The following is an 8,414-nucleotide window of genomic DNA, read 5'->3' as shown; positions in this document are numbered from 1 at the left end:
TGTGTTTGTGTGTTTTTTTTTTTGCTTAAATCTAATTAAACCAACACAGAAAACAAAATAAAATTTTTTATTTAAATTTTATCAAAAAATTTCTGACTGGATATTTATCTGTTTCACCTTTTTGCCAATCAGCCAACACTTTTCACTTGTTGCCTTGCAAAAAGATGGGCTTAGTTTCCATGAGTATTTTTTTTTTTTTTTTTGCTTGTTTGTTTTGTGGCATTTGAAGATTTTGTCTGTATTTGCACGGGTTCTCCCCAGATTCTCTCCACAGTCCAAAACCAGACACATTAGGTTAATTGGTGACTATAAACAACCCAAAAAATGTCAATGTGTTGGAGGACAGACAAGAGACAAATTTAGCAAAATCTGTCTCTTTGGCGTCCTTAATGCATTTTGCAAAAGGGTGCTCTTTTTATCTCCCTCCAATGGAAGTTGGCACCACTGCACAGTCTGCAACTGTGTAGGAATAAGCCAGAATATTCATTTTACTTGTTTGTATAACTTATAGGTTATTCTTTTGTCCCAAACTTTAGTGTCCTTACTAAGAGACATTAAACACATTTACATTTTGTTTCTGTGGAAAACCAAGTCACCATAGAGTCAATTGCATAATTAGGGTTGGATATATTAAATATGTTAAAAAAAACAACTCAGCAGCGTTTAGAACATATTTCTATATTAATTGAGTAATAAGAGATACACAAGTCACCTCTCACACACCCTGACAGGATTCTGTTGTGCATTTTCCTGAGCGTGTGACTTCACTTTGGCTACATTTACACAGCAAGCAAATGTGACCCAAATCCACCATCTCTGCCCATATGCGACCTATATCTGGCTTTTTTGCCACAGTTAGAACAGCCCAATTCCGATCTTTTCACCAACCCCAAAAAAAATCCAATACGTGCCACTTCCATGAGTGGGATTAATTTGAATACATATCTGATTGTTTTCAAAGTTTCTGCCATGTTGCAATCTATTTGGCTTAGCTGTCATTGATATGAGACGTGCGTCATAATTCTGCACCAGAAGAAGCCAGATGCATTAAAATGAGGACATAAACAGTGGTAAAAATTGTGATTATGATATTATGCATCGCATAACAATCAGACACTCCTGGCTCTGACTACACATACAAACAGACTTCCCTACAGAAATTGCAGTTAATGCTTCATAAAAAGCCATCACTATTAGTTTTGCTTTCCTTTTATTATCTTTTTTTCTGTTGTTATAATCCTCTGGCAATACTGATGGCTTCCATTGCTGAATAAACTTTAAAAATGGTCCTTAAACGGCTGTTGATGTCAGACACCAGCTCACTTGTTACTGAACAGTGAGCTGGTGTCTGACATAAACCGTTCACACTGAAGTCTTATTGTGGTCGGGTTTAATTAGCAGTGTGAACGACCACATAAAAAAAAAAAAAAAAAAAAAGGATTTCAGCAAAAAAAACTGTAATAGAGCATCGATACTGTGCGGATGTGGCCTTTTAGAGAGGATCTTTGACCTCTGCTGGCTCTGCTGGCCTGCACACCTGGGGTTAGTCACCTCATCAGGACTCTGGTGAATAAAGGAGCTGCAGGACCTTCACTCCTTGCTGGATGATTAGCCTTGTTGGTTGACTTTAAATCTCCAGAAAGTTCTTGTGACCGCATGTCTTTTTTTTTTTTTTTTTGTGAGAGTGTATGATTCTTGAGTCATGCAGTCTTCATGCTCCAGAGGTTTAATTATGTTCCCCTGCCATCCATCTGAAGATTCTCCTGCTGAACAATCCGCAGGAGCTTTGATGCCCACATCTCCTAGACTGACCATCCAGCAACAGGCGCTCTACCATCAGAACACAGTGCCTTCCGAACTCCCCTCAGGAGTGCATGCTTTCTCACACCAGAACCTGATTGCCCCTCCCAACGCTTTCATACAACCTCTCTGTTCATGATTCCTAAAATAACTTCCCTCTGGATGACCCAAACTTGTCCAGAGAGACCCCAACTGTTACCCATTACATTTTGTTTGTGACTAAAACTTACCACTGATGCCTCTGAGGTGACTCTGCATGTGGCCTGGGAAACTACCACCCACCATCACATACCTAACCTGTTTTCTTGAGCTCCACCTCTCAGATCTCTATAACCAGCAATGCCTCCGTTTTTATTCTCAAACAAAGACTGAGTTTGAGAACTATGTGTGTTGATCCCTGCTCGAATAGCACAATCAACTTGATGTGCCATTTATGCACCAAATTTACAGTAAAAAAAACAAAAAAAAACAAGCCACCTACTCTTAAATATCTGTCCAAAGATGAGTTATGTCTGTATTAGCAAGTTACAGGTATTTACACATTCTCGGCAGGTGGGGGGTGTGGAAAAAACAAGCAAACACAGATCTACTGTATATGGCCAAAGGTTTGTCATAATTTCAAAAGAAAGTGAAAATATTTTTATGAAAACAAGTTGCCTTGGCATAAAATGGTTTTAACGTTTCCAGATGGATTCGTTTTTGATTCTTGAAATGCCATTAACCACAGACATAATCTGTATTTATCAAAACAATTGGTAAGTGCTGTGTTCTCAATCACCATCCTCAAACTGGAGAACAGAGGAGCTGAGGATCTGCAATAATGTCCTGAAGTCCAATGATTTTGAGCCTCCTTATGCACAGATTTAACAATCTCCCAAAGAATATTGTGCCCAATTTAAACATGCTCTTATAAAGGAAAACTGAGTTTGTTAGCTATAGCCAACAAGCTACAATTGTTAGCTAGATTAGAATATCTATAAGAACCTCTATTGACAGAACACAGGTATGCTAGGTTTCAGGTTATTGATGATTATCTTGGTCCACTCATTTGGGATAAACACCAAATTTTAAATTAATCTCTGCATGTACTGATTCTCAACTCCAACACTCCTTTGTCGCACTCACTGGAATTATACACTATGCCTCTGTTTACTTTAACTTCCTACAAAACATTTTAATGACAAAATACTTTTTTTCCAAATAGTAGGTCTATGCAGTTATATGAAAAACAGAGAATTTATTCAGAGAATTTTTTTTGCTTAGTTGAAGCAGTCATTTCACTAGAAATAAAATTATCCTTAACCATCAACAACTTGGCGGTTAATTGGCATATGGAAGATGAATGAATCCACAGTGTTATTAAATAGTAGCTCAAAAATATTCTTCATAATAGCCCTCTACCCTGACAGAGCAATTACCAAAGTGTGCTATGCTGCTGGTCTGGTTAATGAGCTTCACACATAAGTTACAAAATGTTTACACTGAAAATGTCAAAATAATCACTGACAATTTGCTGTACTTGCCTACATTTAGAATGCACTAGTTCCCTAACAAGCTCTGGAATTATCCTTCTAGTGTTTGGATGTCTCATTAGACACGGTTAGGACTTTTGTTACCAAATCCTAACCTCACAAGGGAGAGGGAGAGAAAAAAAAAGGATTTACCTCAAAATCTTTGTAGTAAAACACCCACACAACATGAAAATAATGAACCAAAGACGTCCAAATTTAAGCTCGTTATGACCATCATATCACGGTACTCTGCATAACCCAAGTATTGCATCACATGGGAGATGACCTGGCATCCACTGCTGGCTAATTTGCTGGGATGATGAGGCAGGCTCAGCTGCACTGTTTTTAATGATGTAATATTCCCAAAGCACAGGCTCCTCATTGGCAGCCTTGTCAGTCCTTTCAAGTACATGTGCACACATGCACAGATACAGACGCACAAGTCTCTGCACACCTCTCACTCGGCTCCCGTATGTTTCTCAACTCGGAGACAGCAACTACTGTGGACGTAAATATTAATAATCTTTCTGGCTGAGAATACAGGTGCTTTACATTTAGAGTTGCATGAAATCATGAGTCTGGATATTGTCTTTGTGGTTGTTTTTAGCTCCGATGGAGCGATGAGATGATGTGCTGACAATTTTCTCTGTAGTGGGATTATTTCTCTTTTCTATTTTGTTTTTCTTAAAGTGTATTTTTAGACACCTTTCATGTGTAACAGCAGAAGTAAAAAGGGCCATCTCATTCATGTGATTTTTTTTTTTTATAAATGAAACTAATATAAAGTGAGGAGGTATGAGTGAGTGTGTGTGTGTGTGTCTGAAGGTGTCAGATAAAACCCTAATTTTAGCATCTGAACACCTCCAGAGCCCCGCAAGAGGTGATTAATTTAGAGAGCTCCTGGACTCTGTGTTAAAATCATCTTGCAAATTTGCCAACCAACCAGATGGATACACGCAACCTTGTTATGAAGTAAGCAAATGGATACTTTCGAGGCTGCGTCCTGACCTCAACTTCTGACATTTCTCTGTCATGTTTCTTTGATGTTATTCTATTTGATCACCGACAGGCAAGGAGAGTGAATGCGAAAGCCTGCAGAGGTGGGAGAAAACGCGTCACAGCTGAGCTCCACACAGGAATGCAGTGTTGACATTGATGGTCCAAAGCAAAGGGCAAAGCGACGTGACGAGCATCCGAGCAGGGCAGAGACAGACTGAGGGACAAGCGGACAGCAGAGACATGGGACACTCTAGAAGCTGTCATAAAACCCTCCCTGAATACTTCACCAGGGTTGCACTCAATTCAGGGTCACTGAATTAGGCTCGTTTTACGTCTTCTCACGAATTAAAGATAGCTGCTCTCTGGGGGATTTATGAACTTCCCGACTGATGTGTGTTTTCAATAAGGCTGTAATTGCTGTGTCTGTTTGAGATACACTCGACAAGCCCGAATGAGAGGTGTTCGTATAGAGATACCAGATGGGATGTTTTATCTCCACCCTTTAAGAGGGTAACAAGCATTTATCTTGTTACCAGACGAGTGACAGGATGCTTTAGCTGAATTGTGTTCGTATCCTGATAACAAAAGCACTCATTGTGCTCAAAGCCAGTGGGTACAAGCAAGTCGCAGAAGTAGTTTCTTGAGGGATAACTTCACTACATATTTCTTCCTTATTTGCTGACACAGCGTACTCTAAAGCCATCATCTGAACAGAGAACAGCACGCTTCAGCAGAAAACCTTTTCTTCCGTCTAACCATTGACAAGTGCTATGATTTTTTTCCCCTGGGGTTTGTAATGATGTCTTGGTCATTTACATTTTTTACATTAGCAAAACTCCAATGCTCCAATGCTCCAAAGCTGTTTTATAATTAACACAGCTAGTTTTGTTTTACTTATTTTTGTAATTATGACAACACTAATAAATACTAGGAATCACATTCATTAGTTATTATCCTTGCTTTATCAGCATAATTGGACATAGTTTGATGCTGTAATTTTTTTTTTTCTTTAAACATAATTTTCTCTAATCTTAAATCAAAATTAATTAACTGTAATATAAGGACTGTTCAATGCATTTTTGTTTAGATTTTACATAACAAACGAATATAGAAGAGCATAATTGCTTTTAGAAATAAAAACCTGAAAAGTACAACATGTATGCATATTTTTTTATTCTGCATCTCTGGTTGTATTTTTAGCATTTTTTCCAAATGGAAGGGTAAAATCTGTGCCAGTCTCAAGTCTTCTGCACTTTCAAACAGGTTTTCTGAGATCCATCCTGTATTTAGCTCCTTGTATCCTGTGTTTTACTCTGACCCATGAAAAGCATTCCCCGCAGCAATATGTTCATGTTTCACTGTGGAGATGTTGGTCGTTCTCCTTGTAATGTGCACCGCCAGTTTTGCACAAAAAAGCATTTTACATGGAGGTCACAGTTTTCAGTTTTGCTAATGTGTGAAGACCATCCCACTCCATGTTTCTTTGCTTTCATGGTAAGAAAAATTCCAAGTGGAATCTCTTACATTAGATTACATTTTAATGTAACCTTTTCTGAAATTTAAAGAATGCAAAACTCTACTGACATCAAGATAGTAATGGGACCTCAATGTTGTCAATGATGTTGTGCAACTTTAAACATAGAATTCAATACTGCTGATGTTTTGAAGTCAGACTTGTTTTAGATTACGAAAGCTCCTTTTACTCATGGCTGCCTTCTGAGTGGCCTTTATATGTGTTTGGCTCTCTGTCAATAAGCTAATCTGATGAGGGTGAGATGTAGAATACTCATAAGTACTTAACACAAATCCTTGTAAAAAAAAAAAATCCACACTTCCAAATGGTAGTTGCAGTGTGGTAACATTAAAGTTAGTGAAAAAGTTCTTCAGTATTTATTTATTTATTTATTTTTACTGTATGTTCAGTAGAAAGATTTTTGTGACTGTAGAGGTTGTAAGTATCTGCAGAGCCACTCTGCCTACAGTATTAGGGTCATTATAGCTTCTCTGTTCTTCATGTTCATGGAAGCAATGAAACTTTCTTACTTGGCCGTTCCTCCATTCCTCCCCTTGAGCCATTGTTACCAGACCTGCTATGAATATTTCCTGGGCTATCTCTGCTCACTTATGACACTATGAGGTCGCTCGGTCAAAAGACTAAATTCATCCCCAGCTAGTGTGGCTCTTAGCCCAACAAACACACAATCAAATTCTCATGCACCCACAGATCCACATGCACACACTCACACTTGCATCACTAAACCATTTTCCTATAATGCCTGATAGTGAGCTGAGTGTGTGTGGTGTGTCCTTCTCATGGGGTGACCTTCTGAATGACATGACACTGCATCAAGAAGCTCGAATCACAGTGAAAAAACAATCTCCCTAATGATACCTCTATGTCTCTCCTCTTTCTCATGCACACACTGACATGTATCTTCCTCACTCTTCCCGGTTTCATCTCTCTCTCTCCTTACAGTACATTTCATACATCAGTGGGGCTAGGCACCGCAGCTTGCAAAAGCCCTTCTTTTAAGATAAGGATTATTTTACATCGCTGCTTAAGTGGGAGGAGAATTATTAAAACTCCAACACCTACAGGAGCCAAATAGCACCCTCTTCAACCACGCTGACCTGTAGTGTGAGAGACGACATGGAGATAAAAAAGACTTGAAATGTGTGAAACTCGGTTGGTGCACATGCTCGCGCAAACTGCATTTCACCTTGTCAAGGTTGAAATGCACAGAAGTTGCATTGGATTTAATCTCATTTAAAGTGTAGTTTTGTAGTTGCTAAATCCAATGATTCTTGTTGCAAAGGGCAGAAGGACGAGTAAGAACAGTAGAACAGGGAGGCTTGGTTTAAATCTGACAGGATGGAGCTGCTGAGTCAGGTGGTACACACTGAATACTGGGGGACCCAAAGGTCAATTGATCCCTATTAAAATTCTCATTGCGTTGTTGTGTTTCCATACTTGTCCCATTGAGCATCCTCCCCCTCCTTCCGATAGTCAGCACATATCATCTGAGAATGAAATTAGATTAGGACCTGTCACTTATGTGTTGAACAATTTCAGGCTGCTTTATTTTCCAGCTGAGTAATGCAGCACATTTTCCACTGAAGTGTGGATGATAAGCTAGCCTTGTAAAAATCATCCTCTTGTTCTACGCTAGTTGCTTTGTAGAGGGTCTGGGCTCTCAGCCTTGGGAAACGATGGCTTCCAGGAAGCGTGGACTTTGTTGGTTGAAGTTTTAAACTGTATCCAATTGCAAACGTTTGCCCGTGACTTATGTAATGTCCCAGTTTGACACTACAAAGCTTGCGTTGTAAACAATCATCCTCCAGTGCAAAGAGAGAAGTGCCAAGCCAAATTTTAATGTTACATAGCATGGGCAACACGGACTGAACAGCTTTGTTCACTTCGTCCGCTGCCATTGCTAAAAGTGCATGCAGACTACCACTCTAAAACGGCACAGGAATTTGTCAACATTCATAACATCTCCTTCTGCTCGCCGATTGGTTCAGCAGAAATTCTACCCGAGGAATCCTTGTCAGTGGGAGAAAGCCCAGACAAGACAAGCAAAATTACAGGATGGCAATGACCAGGCTAGTAATAAGCTTAAGGATGTAAAAGGCTCAAAGAGATTTAAACACTATCTCAAGAGCCCATAATAAATCTTCTGATTTGGACATAATTTGAGTGCCAGTGGCTATGTCAATTGTTTGTTTGCATGTACTGGTGCATCTAGAACTGGTACCAGAGGACTTAAGGGGTTGCTTCATACATGAAGCAATAATTACCAGTTAGTGAGACATTCAAAGTCAATCATGGCAGCGAGGAACTTCACCACAATGCATTGTAGATGAATTAGACATCACAGAGAGAGAGTATTACAGAGCTACATTTTGGGCACGTATCATGTTGGGAGGTCGCATTTCCTTATTTCCCAGCATATGGGCTATGCAGGTGTTGCCAAATATTTTAATTAGGGTAAATGTATTGCACAGTGCCTTGTCAAATTTATAGGACTCCAAAAGGCTTCACACTACATTCAGTCATTCACCCATTAAGAAATAATTATATTCCTTTAATTATTTAGATTTTAT

The 8,414-nt window shown here is 39.2% G+C and overlaps 1 protein-coding gene across 1 annotated transcript in view; it reads right to left on the bottom strand.

Moving 5' to 3' along the window:
* Positions 1-8,414, bottom strand: part of kcnj5 (potassium inwardly rectifying channel subfamily J member 5) — a 26,533-nt gene that overhangs the window by 10,719 nt on the left and 7,400 nt on the right. The window lies entirely within an intron of this gene.

Source organism: Poecilia reticulata, linkage group LG13 (assembly GCF_000633615.1).
Source record: "Poecilia reticulata strain Guanapo linkage group LG13, Guppy_female_1.0+MT, whole genome shotgun sequence".
NCBI classification, from domain to species: domain Eukaryota; kingdom Metazoa; phylum Chordata; class Actinopteri; order Cyprinodontiformes; family Poeciliidae; genus Poecilia; species Poecilia reticulata.
The sequence above is the reverse complement of the archived record's forward strand: the minus strand, read 5'-3'. Positions and strand labels throughout refer to the sequence as shown.